This window comes from Rutidosis leptorrhynchoides, chromosome 9 (genome assembly GCF_046630445.1).
Source record: "Rutidosis leptorrhynchoides isolate AG116_Rl617_1_P2 chromosome 9, CSIRO_AGI_Rlap_v1, whole genome shotgun sequence".
Classification (NCBI taxonomy): Eukaryota; Viridiplantae; Streptophyta; class Magnoliopsida; order Asterales; family Asteraceae; genus Rutidosis; species Rutidosis leptorrhynchoides.
The window spans coordinates 284,419,264-284,431,367 of NC_092341.1; the positions used below are offsets into that span (position 1 = coordinate 284,419,264).

A 12,104-nucleotide genomic window follows, 5' to 3' on the forward strand; every position below is an offset into this window, starting at 1 on the left:
CATTTCGTAAAACTCTTTTTATTATTGAATCGTGTGAGTTTTACATATCATAACATGATGTGAAAAGCATTTCGTCTAAATATGTCGGGAAGTGGGAGATCTTTATTTGAAAATTGCCAAAACTGGACAGAAGCTGAGACAGCTTGTGCGCGCCGCGCACAAGGGGTGTTGCGCGCCGCGCACCCCTTTGTAAAAAAAAATTTGTTTACTGTTTACGGTTGGATATTGGGTTGGGTTGTTACAAGTGGTATCAGAGCATGGTCTAAGGGATTTAGGCAACTTGAGATAGGTGCCTAGACTTAGACTTTATTGTGTATGCGATTTATGCGGGACTTGTAGGAGACGGGTCGGACCGGGGTTTGGTTAGTGCCTAGGTTTAGGTAAACTAACTATGCGGTAATTGTTTTGTGTTGTGTTTTGCAATCATCAAGCAAGATAGACGTTGTACTAGCGAGTTAATGCGACGTACTCGCGTAACAATGATTAGCTACCATTGTTACGGGTTTAAATCGTGTCAAACGAGCGATGTACGGCGATTGTTGAGCAGGATGGAGTGGTGAAATGTATATGAATTTTATGTTATGTCCTTTTGTTTCATTGTTTAACCTATTTCCGTTTTATAGTATGAAGACGAGAAACGGACCCGAGAACAATGACGGGGGTATGAGTGAGGACGTCGAGTTTACGGCCAAGGTTGATTCCATTATGCAAAGGCGTCATGTGGCCTTTTTAGAGGACGTTAAGAAGATGTTCTTAGATTCGATTGATGAGCAAGTTGTCAATCTAGTCAAGTAACAAGTTACGATTGTTCTTCAAGAGGATAACGTTGGAAGGCGAGACTTCCACTATAAGAATTTCAAAGATGCTCAACCTCCTACCTTTGAGGGTGAACGAGACCCGCTCAAGAGTGCTCGATGGATCTCCGACATGGAGGGGCTTTTCGTACTAGTGAGTTCCCTCTCGATAAAAGGACGATGTATGGTAGTAGCATGATGAGGGGTGATGCCAAGTTGTGGTGGGATGCGAAAATCCGACTTTATGGCTAAGAACAAAGTACGTGGGACGAGTTTAAGGAGGAATTTTTCAAGGAGTACCGAACTTCGGCCGATCTTTCAAGGCTTAAGGATGAGTTGCGTACTTTGAGGCAAGGGTCAATGGATTTGAACACTCTCAAGTCCACTTTCTTATCAAAGACCAAAATTTGCTAGGAGTATGTCGGGAATGATCATATGTTGAAAGAAGATTTCTACCGAACCTTGAATGATAACTATCAAGAAAGGATTAGTAGGAACTCGGCGAAAACTTTTGATGAGCTATTTGATATCGCTAAGGGTTTTGAGTCGCTTGCTCCGAGAAAGAGTGACTTCACCTTTGGCAAACGAAAATTTGAAGCTACTAGCCACTCGAACAAGAAGAGTAGGAGTGTGACCGAGAGCGTCGGTAGTGTGAAAAAGGGAGCTTCTAAGAGTTTTGGACCCACGTGCTAAAATTGTGGGCGACAAGGGCACATGGCCCGTGATTGTACGAACTCATCTTCCAACAAAATCGTTTGTTTTAATTGTAATAAAGAGGGTCACCGAAGGACGGAATGTCCCAATTTGAGGGGTGATCAAGTTAAGAAGCTAGAAAAGGCGGTGGGGACGGTGAGGGGACGAAATTACTTAATGACCCATGATGAGGCCAAGAAATCTAACGAAGTTGTCTCATGTACTTTCATGGTTAACTCTAATCCGGCAAGGATACTATTTGATAGTGGTACTAATTTATCGTTTGTATCTCCGCGTTTTGTGTCTAAGCTTGATAAACCTTTAGCTAAGTTAAGTCATCCGGTAGAAGTTGAAATAACGGATGGTAAGACGGTGCTAGGGGTTGATGTTTGTAACGATTGTGATATTAGGTTTGGTTCCGAAACATTTAAAATTGATCTTATCCCGATGACCTTGGGTGAATTCGATATCGTCGTTGGTATGGATTGGCTCGATCGTCATAGAGCCGATATTGCATGCCATAAAAAATCTATTCGTGTGAAGACCCCAAGTGGGGGAGAGTTAATTATTCATAGCGAGAGACGGAGAAGACTTGTGCCATTATGCACTTATGCACGGGCACGGCGTTTTCTTGTTAGTGGTGGCATGGCTTTTCTTGCCCATGTGGTTGATACTCGTGAAGAGCCACCATCCATTCGTGAAATTCCGGTGGTTAGTGAATTCGAAGACATTTTTTCGGACGAATTACCGGGTGTTCCGGCGGAAAGACAAGTTGAATTTCGCATTGAGTTGGTTCCGGGTGCTACTCCCATTGCTAAAACTCCTTATCGTTTAGCACCAACGGAAATGCAAGAGTTATTAAATCAAACCCAAGAGTTGCTTGAAAAGGGTTTTATTCGACCGAGTGCTTCGCCATAGGGCGCTCCGATTTTATTCGTGAAGAAGAAGGATGGTAGTATGCGGATGTGCATTGATTATCAGGAGTTGAACAAAGTGACGATTAAGAATCGTTATCCATTGCCTAGGATTGACGATTTGTTTGACCAATTCCAAGGTGCGACGTATTTTTCTAAAATTGACTTACGGTCCGGCTATCACCAAATGCGGGTCCGTGAGGAAGACATTGAGAAAACGGCTTTTAGAATGCGTTACGGGCATTATGAGTTTGTAGTTATGCCTTTCGGTTTTACGAATGCACCGGCGGCATTCATGGATCTTATGAATCGAGTGTGCCAACCTATGTTGAACAAGTCGGTAATTGTGTTCATTGACGACATACTTGTCTATTCGAAAAGTATGAAAGAACATGAACGCCATTTGCGTGAAGTATTGAAGACGTTGCGAAAGGAGAAGTTGTATGCTAAATTCTCCAAATGTGAGTTTTGGCTAAGGGAAGTTCAATTCCTTGGCCATATTGTTAATAAAGAGGGGATTCAAGTAGATCCGGGAAAGATTGAGACGGTGAAGAGTTGGGGACGACCGACTACGCCTACAAAAATCCGAAGTTTTCTCGGATTGGCCGGTTATTATCATCATTTTATCCAAGACTTTTCTAAAATCGCTTCTCCTTTGACGAAGTTGACGAGAAAGAACGCGAGATTTAATTGGGAGAATGAGCAAGAAATTGCTTTTCAATTGTTAAAAGAGAAGTTATGTCAAGCTCTGGTGTTAGTGTTGCCGGAAGGGGTAGAAGACATGACGGTTTATTGTGAGGCGTCTTTAAATGGGCTCGGGTGTGTTCTAGTGCAAAGAGATAAAGTCATCGCTTATGCCTCTCGACAATTAAAGGAACACAAAACGAGATATCCGACTCATGATCTTGAGTTGGCGGCGGTTGTTCATGTGTTAAAAATTTGGTGCCACTATTTGTACAGTGTCAAGTGTACGATATATTCGGATCACAAGAGCTTAAAACATCTTTTTGATCAACGAGATTTGAATTATTGTCAACGTAGATGGATGGATGTGGTAAAAGATTATGATTGTGAGATACTTTATCATCCGAGAAAGGCGAACGTGGTCGCGGATGCGCTAAGTCGAAAGAGTCAACATCCGGCGATACGAGTAGGGTCGTTACGCATGATCATTACTAACGATTTTCTTGTAAAGCTTGGTGAGATTCAAATTGAAGCTTTTGTTAACAACAAACATGAGGAACGAATCGTGGGCCAAACAGAGTTTATTACCTTAGGCCCGCATGGTTTGCTATCCTTTCAAGGACGAGTGTGGGTGCCTATAATGGGAAATTTCCGACGAGTGCTACTTGATGAAGCACATAAGTCAAGGTATTCCGTTCATCCGGGCGTGACGAAAATGTATCATGATTTGAAGAAAGAGTATTGGTGGCTGGGCATGAAACACGATGTTGTAAAGTATGTTAAACAATGTGTCACGTGTTTGCAAGTTAAGGCCGAGCACCAAAAGCCGTATGGTAATTTACAGCCGTTGGAAGTCCCGAAATGGAAATGGGAGCACATTACCATGGATTTCATTACAAAGTTACCAAAGACGACGAGAACCCAATTTGATTCGATTTGGGTGATAGTTGATCGGTTGACGAAAAGTGCTTTGTTTCTTCACATTCGGGAAACGATATCGTCGGAGGCTTTGTCAAAGTTGTTTATCAAGGAGGTGATATCGAGACACAGGGTTCCTATATCTATTATTTCGGATCGGGATACTCGTTTCACATCTCGGTTTTGGAATAAGTTTCATGAAGATATGGGTAAACAATTGAGAATGAGCACGGCGTACCATCCTCAAACGGACGGTCAAAATGAACGTACGAATCAAACGTTGGAGGATATGTTACGAGCGTGTATTATCGATTTCGGTGGTAGTTGGGATGAGCATTTGCCTTTGGTGGAATTCTCGTACAATAATAGTTATCATGGATGCCACCTTACGAGATGCTTTATGGACGGAGGTGTCAAACTCCGATTTGTTGGGGTGAAGTGGGACAAAGAGAAATTGGGAGTACCGATTTGGTTTTAGAGACGAATAGTAAGATTGAGATGATTCGGACTCATTTGAAAGCGGCTCAAGATAGACAAAATTTGTATGCCGATAAACGTAGGCGATTGATTGAGTTTCAAGAAGGTGACATGGTGATGCTTAAGGTTTCGCCAAGGAAGGGTATTATTCGGTTTCGAAAATGGGGAAAGTTAGCTCCTCGGTTTATTGGGCCATTTAAGATTTTAGCTCGTGTTGGTAAAGTTGCGTATCGTTTGGAATTACCCGAAGAGCTTGCGGGGTTCCATAATACATTTCATGTTTCCCATCTCCGTAAGTGTCTTGTGGATGATTCTTCATGGATGCCATTAGACGAAATTGAACTCAACAACAAGTTAGAGTATGTTGAGGAGCCGATTTCTATACTCGATGAGAAGGTTAAACGGTTGAGGAATAAAGAGGTGAGAACTTATAAAGTTCAATGGCGTCGTAGTAAAGGTTTCGAGTTTACATGGGAGCCCGAAGAGTTTGTGTTGGTTTATCTTCCCTCTTGTCATGCGGCTTGGATCGCGAGGACACGCTCCGATTCAAGTGGGGAGAGTTGTAAGACCCAAATAATTATTGTACAAATTGTAAATAAAGTACATAAAGTGTGGGGTGCAGTGTGTAATCAAACTGAGTCAGAATCCATTCATAACACTAGTGCGCGTCGCGCACACTTAAGGGAGCGCGCCGCGCACTGCTCCTGGGCCAGTTTTCTGCTTTTTAATTAAAAGTTTAATGAGGGGCATTATTGTACCTTCACATGAGGCCGGTTTTAGGGCACTTATGGCCAGGTTTGTGGTGGTTGAAACACATTCAACACAACCACCAACATCATCTTCAATTCCATCTTTAATTTTAGAGAGAGAAACCTTTTGAGAGAGAGAAAGCTCAAATCAAGGAGGAAGAAGCTTGATCCGGGTTAAAGCTCAAGTATTAAAGTTGTTCATCTAGCTTTTAGCTACGTTTTGATTGTAGTGGTATGCTCTAATCTTTAATTTCCTTATTTTAATTGGTTTAAGGGTTAGGGTTTGGGTTAGTGATGAACATAAAACCCATATTTGGTGATTTTGGGTGTTCTTGGGTAAGATTGAGTCATGAGGACTTAATAGTAACTAACCTAGGGTTTCAAAATGTTAATTTGTGACTATGAGTCTTAAATGGATAGTTAATCACTAGCACACTTTGTTGTTTTTGTAAATGAGTGTATTTGGATGGTGGATGACCCAAGTGGGGTGTGTTGAGATCGAAATGAGTCAAAAGAATTTTGAATGACCCAGTGGTGTATAGTTGGGTGATTTAATGCCATGATCACTAGTTTTAGTGATTGTTGGTAGGTTTGGGCCTATGGTTGGTATTAGGAGAACAAAGGGTGAACATTACCCTAAGTGGTCTATTTGGGCGGATTAAGAGTCCCATTTAGATAAGTGTTGATTTTGCGTTAATATCATAGGTGATTTCGTTGACGGTAGAAGAGCTTGTGGGCTTACCTTCGTTTGGATACAATGTGAGTGGAATAATTATGTGCGTATGTATATAATGTATTTATTTGTATGCTATGGTATGAACCAAGAGCCGGTAGTACCATAGTATGTGCGATTGTGCTATGATGTGAACCAAAGAGCCAGTAGCGTCATAGTACGTGTGTTGTAGTGTGAACTAAAGAGCCGGTAGCACTACGACACGAGTGGTTAGAGTGTGAACCAAAGTGCCGGTAGCACTTTAGCGCGAGTATGACTCGGGTTGTGATGTGAACCAAAGAGCCGGTAGTGTCATAACTGATGCGTATGGTGTGAACCAAAGAGCCGTTAGCACCATGACGCGAGTATGGTTAACCATGGTTGTGTATTGTATTGTAGCATTCTGTATTATGTCGATTATATGCTATTGATTATGCTAGTTGCGGTTTGGGGATTATTAGCTTCGTACTTGAGATGGTATGCTAATTATATTGCTAGCATGTATGCGGTATGTGTGTAAGTGTTTGCAAGTAGGTATATTATATATGTATGTGTATAATTATTGCATTCACTAAGCGTTTTGCTTACCCTCTCGTTGTTTACCTTTTTATAGGCTCTGACGTGGACAAGGGTAAGGGCGTTCGTTTGGATTAGTGATCCCGCTTCGTTATGTTAGGAGAAGCTTTTGGACTTATAGCTTTTGGAGTTTGACCGAGATTTGGGCAGTTTAATCCCCAAACACCATGCTCATAGTGTCGTTTGGAATTTAAACTAATGTGGCCGAAACTCATGTTTTGTATGAAACTCGTAATTCGGGTAGATGTGGGCCCCGTTTCGTAAAACTCTTTTTATTATTGAATCGTGTGAGTTTTACATATTATAACATGATGTGAAAAGCGTTTCGTCTAAATATGTCGGGAAGTGGGAGATCTTTATTTGAAAATTGGCAAAACCGGACAGAAGCTGAGACAGCGCGCACAAGGGGTGTTGCGCGTCTCGCACCCCTTTGTAAAAAAAAAAAATTTGTTTACTGTTTACGGTTGGATATTGGGCTGGGTTGTTACGTAAAAGCCAAAGGGGTTGTTGGGCTTATTTTGGAAGTTAAAAGCCTAAGGGCTTGTTGGGCCTTAACACTATTTTGGGAGCCCAGATATTGGGGATTAAAAAACGAACCAGGTGTACGTTTTTGACATTCAGCAGAATCAAAATTAGGGTTTGTGGTTTTATCCCTTTTGGTCGATTGCTGTAAATCTGATCTCCAATCAGGGTTTAAACCCTCCTTTTCGATCAGATTTTGTAAACAATGAAACCGGTTATGGTTCTTTCCTTCTCTCGATTGATGGTGATTAGAGTTTTCCCTTTTCACTTTGGTCGATTGTTGCAATTTAGGGTTTGAGGGGTTTTTTCTCACCTATTTGGTCGATTGTTGCAATGATAGAGACTTTAAAGGTAAAGTTTTACCTCTCGCGGTGCCGTTGCAGGTAACCGTATGGTTGTCGTCGGCCGCCGCTACTGTTGTTGCTCTTTTGTTCACTGCTCTGCCATGTTTCCGGTTGCTCAACCATTCAGGATAACCAATCAATTTGAAACACTGAATTATTGTATGTCTGAACATACCACAGTGTACACACCTTGGTTGTTCTTGTGCTTGATGGTGGTTTGCAATGATGGGTTCTGTTTTGGTGATGGAAGCTGATGGTTTCTGATTTGATGGTTGACAGAGGACATTCAGGTAAGTGTTTCTTATTTTGTTACCATCACTATGTGACATGGCAGCTATTTTCACGAAGCTCTTTCCATGCTTCTGTATTTTTGAGCTAGAAAAAACTGGGTTACCATCTAAAGACATGGCAACCCTTTAATCCGTAAATGATTGAGACAGAAAAGGATGTAATGTTACATGATCAAGGATCTACACCTTCATGTTATTTGAGATAATTTAACGCTATTGTAATAAGATTAATTAATGATCAGTGATTGTTTTTATTGAGCTGAATTGTTTAATCTAAAAATTACAAGTGTGTTCTTATAAACACAAAATCCTAACAGCTAATTCTAAAAGAGGTTAGGATCCAATTATACTTTTGGAACCCCTCTATAAAAATGAGAAAATAGCTGTTGTGATGTAGCCGTTGTGTGTTCTGTTAATGTTGCTTTGCGACTTTGTTGAATCTGAAAGTGATGAAGGTCAATCCTTCTGATCCAAGTCAACCTTTACCCAAAATAGAAAATGTGCATTTTTGGTTCTATATTCTAACAAAAACAAGATGATAGTGGTTCCCCGTTATTTAATGCATAACAAAAAGTTTAATATAACTTATGTTAAGTTTAGACTCAATGATTCAAAATATAATATGAATAATTAAACTGTTTAATTAAACTCGATCTTAAAATACCTATTTGGATGATCATTAAATTTTGAAAAGAAATTATTGTATTAACCTTTACAAGAATAAATAAAATAACATACTTGTTTTTATATAAATATACATATAGTATAAGGAGTATTAAAGGAAAATTGAAAGTTAATGAAGTTGTTCAACTTTGAATTGTTCAACAAATATTTTATCATTCGGCATAGATGCTATGTAGTTAAACACTTCAATATTCAATGTCAATTCAATTAATTAAGAAGACAATTAAACAAGGCTATTACTAGATCAAGATAGCACTAAAAGAGAAGTAATAGGATATAACACTTAGGTGTATTATTATACATTCAAGTACTTGATGACTAAACAAAAAATAAATCCTTTCCATTAGCTATAATTCAGATTAGATAACAATCACAAAAGAAACATCGAAGCAAACTCCATCCACGATCCACAAATTCAAAGTTTATAACTTAAAAAGTAAAATCTAAAAGGAAAAGTTAATGAAGTTTCAAGAAACCAAAACATTACCAAAACACACCATTAAGTTAGTGATAATTCATCCATATAGTCATCATAATCCTCCATATAGGCTAGACCACTCTCGGCCTCTGACCTTACTACTTGAACTCCCTTTAGCACCATTAGAATCAACCTCCGAAAGACCATTCTCTAAAGCCCTAACTAAGTTCTTAAAATAACCACCAGTCACCCTAGTCAAATCGCATAACTTCACCCTAAAATCATTAAAACTCTTTTTTATTACCCTTACTAGCTATATTCGTACTGTAAGTTTGCAGCTCCGTTTCTGCACACCTATGAAGTCTCTCTAAACTAGCTTCTGCTTCACCTTGAACATACTCAAAAAACAGAACTTTCGCCTCTTCTTTTTTAGGTATATAATACCCATACGCATACGTCCATTTTAATACTCTCCTACATTCAACAATCTGTAACCAAGCATCAATAATAAACTGTAAGTCTGTCTCCGGTTGACAATAATACAAACTAAGCTTTTTCAGATGAACACTTTTAATCTCTTGCATGTCCGTAAAAGCTTGTTTCCTTGACTTCTCGTTTGCAACCCAACGTTCATAATAATGCGTGCAGTGTATCTCACTATCGCTTGTTTAGCCATCTCCCGTTTTCTTTCAGCTTCGTTAACTTCAATCCCTTTTTCCCCACTATCATAACCATTACAAGATCGTCCATTGTGTCCCTGATAAGGACCGAGACACAACCAACAAAATTCGTAACCACAAGGTGCTCCACAAGTCATATGCATACAACCGTGATTCTTTTCAATCGATCGTTTAAATTTAGGAAAAGGTTTAGTATATACGCGATTATCCATTTAGTATTCTCGGCTTCAACCGAATTATTTTCCACCCATTTAGCCACCGTATCACACCCCGAGCGGACGATGAGCATCCTCCATACACTTCCAACAAAAACCGTACTTACAACCGCACGAAACATCATAACTACCCTTTTCGAAATCATCATCGAATTCAACCGCGTACTCACACCCTGGTGTAGGGCACCACTTCATCTTTGTATTATTACTCTCCACATACGACCTAACCAAAAACCCTTTGTACCGTTTCCGTTTCTTTTCATCGTCCGAAGTCAACGCATTGACCATATCGGGACCCACCGCAGCACCACAGCTCGGGTCCGGACACCTTAAAGTCAGACAACCAGGTCCATCTTTAATAGCAGTTGATACATAACTATTCCAACACACCTTACAATAATAATGATCCCAACCACAAGTCCCACTATCAGTAACCCTAACCGAATCAAAACAAATTCCACAATTTATATTCCGATTACCTGTTTTTGGAAACTTTGAATCGAGATCAACGTCTAATAAACCTACATTAGCACGAATTTTATTTTCGTTTTCAAACCAAGCTTCGTGAAAATCATTAACACGCCAATTATAACGAAGCAATAAAATACATGCAAAATCTTTATTAACATATAAAACAGAGGTAACCTCATTTATATCATCATGCTGACGCTGTAACAGGTCATCTTCTTTCAGTAAAACATAACATTTTTCAGAGCTGGAATTAGCCTGACTGAGTGACTGCTCAAAACATTGCAACCCTCAGTGACGTCATCGTGACGTTAGTATTATTGTAAATAGAATCAGCTTCATGATTAGTAACCTCGTTTGTAACGCGATCATCGTAATATGCGATAGCATCCTCATCATCATCGTCCAAAATAGCAGAAAATACTAAATCATCGTAAAAAGAATCGTGATTGCCCATTTATTGCGGCGATTTTCATCGCCACAAAAAATGTTATTTCTAGTAGTGTCGTCGACGTTAGTATTATTGTAAATAGAATCAGCTTCATGATTAGTAACCTCGTTTGTAACGCGATCATCGTAATATGCGATAGCATCCTCATCATCATCGTCCAAAATAGCAGAAAATACTAAATCGTCGTAAAAAGAATCGTGATTGGAGTTCATTGTGGATGAATGTTATGAACAGAGAAATTTTTTAGGGTTATAGAAAAAGTTACGAAGATGGCGAAAGTTGGGGATTATAATAAAAGGGTGCTATTGAGTATGTTAATGTAGCGACCCGACCAAATCATGTTTGACGGCGCCGACTACTTAGGTCCCGTTACGTGGTCATAAGTCTTTAACATGACGTTTGACCAAAATATGTCGCATTCATTTCATAAGAAAAAAGATGTTTCAAGTTTACAAATGTAGTTCAAAAGACTAGTTACATTACAATGTTTGACGTAAGAATGAAACCTATGCGACACAATTTAAAGTAGTCAAAAGACGCTCCAACTATGCATGTATACTCGACATCCAAGCAAGTATCAAAAAGAGTGCGGAAGCATGTATCAAGTAGCTTTCAAGGACGTGAGAAAACATATAGAAAACTGTCAACGAAAACGTTGGTGAAATCATAGGTGTTTTAGTAAACGTTGCATTTGAACCACAAGAGTTAATATAATATGATTATCTAAATCATTTGCATTCCAAAGTTTTTATCTGTTTCGCGGGCACCCAATTATCAAACTTAACTGTTTTGCACCCTTTGCGTAGTGTTAGAACATACACTAGACCCGAAATTATATTTCATCCGCTAACGGTAGCAAACCGTCCGAATGAGGCTCGTCAAGCCCATGTGATCACATAATATAAGTTCACGTTTACACCCTACAAGTGTAACTAATGATAATTGAATTGAGGCTTTTTGTTCAAACCCGTACGTGAAATGTTCGTTTTCGTACTTGTGTTCAATGTGTAAAAGTATGATACGTATATGTTTCTCATCCCATAGTTTAAAGCGTAAAAGTTGTTTGAAAGATGGGACTATGATCTCACCTTGAGTGCACGTATGAAAAGTACTTCACAAAGTAACGTGTGCGAAGGATAATGCTAGTCTTGACCTAAACAAATAGGTCGTATCAATAACGGTAAACACGATAGGTCAAAGATGTTCAATTAGTTCTATGGCTCGTTACGACTCGATTATATAGCATGTGAATCAAATCGTCAAGTTTCATGCAAGATACAAGTATAAAAACAAGTTAGGAAGGTTGCATAATCATTTGGTTAAGTTTGACAAAAAGTCAAACTCTGGTCGGTCAAAGTCAACGAAAAAGTCAACAAGTTCGGGTCGGGTCCCGAACTATTTTTCTGAGGTTTTTATTCATATATAAACATGTTAGAACAAGTCCCATGTGAATCAGAGGTCCATAGGGTGCCAAACATTTTTCATAATTTGACCAAGGAGGTCAGAACCTGACCA

At 39.4% G+C, this 12,104-nt stretch overlaps 1 pseudogene; it reads right to left on the bottom strand.

The window, feature by feature from the left end:
- Nucleotides 1-8,887: 8,887 nt before the first annotated feature.
- LOC139868826 (probable E3 ubiquitin-protein ligase ARI8) lies at nt 8,888-10,595 on the bottom strand (annotated as a pseudogene).
- Between the last annotated feature and the right edge of the window lie 1,509 nt (nt 10,596-12,104).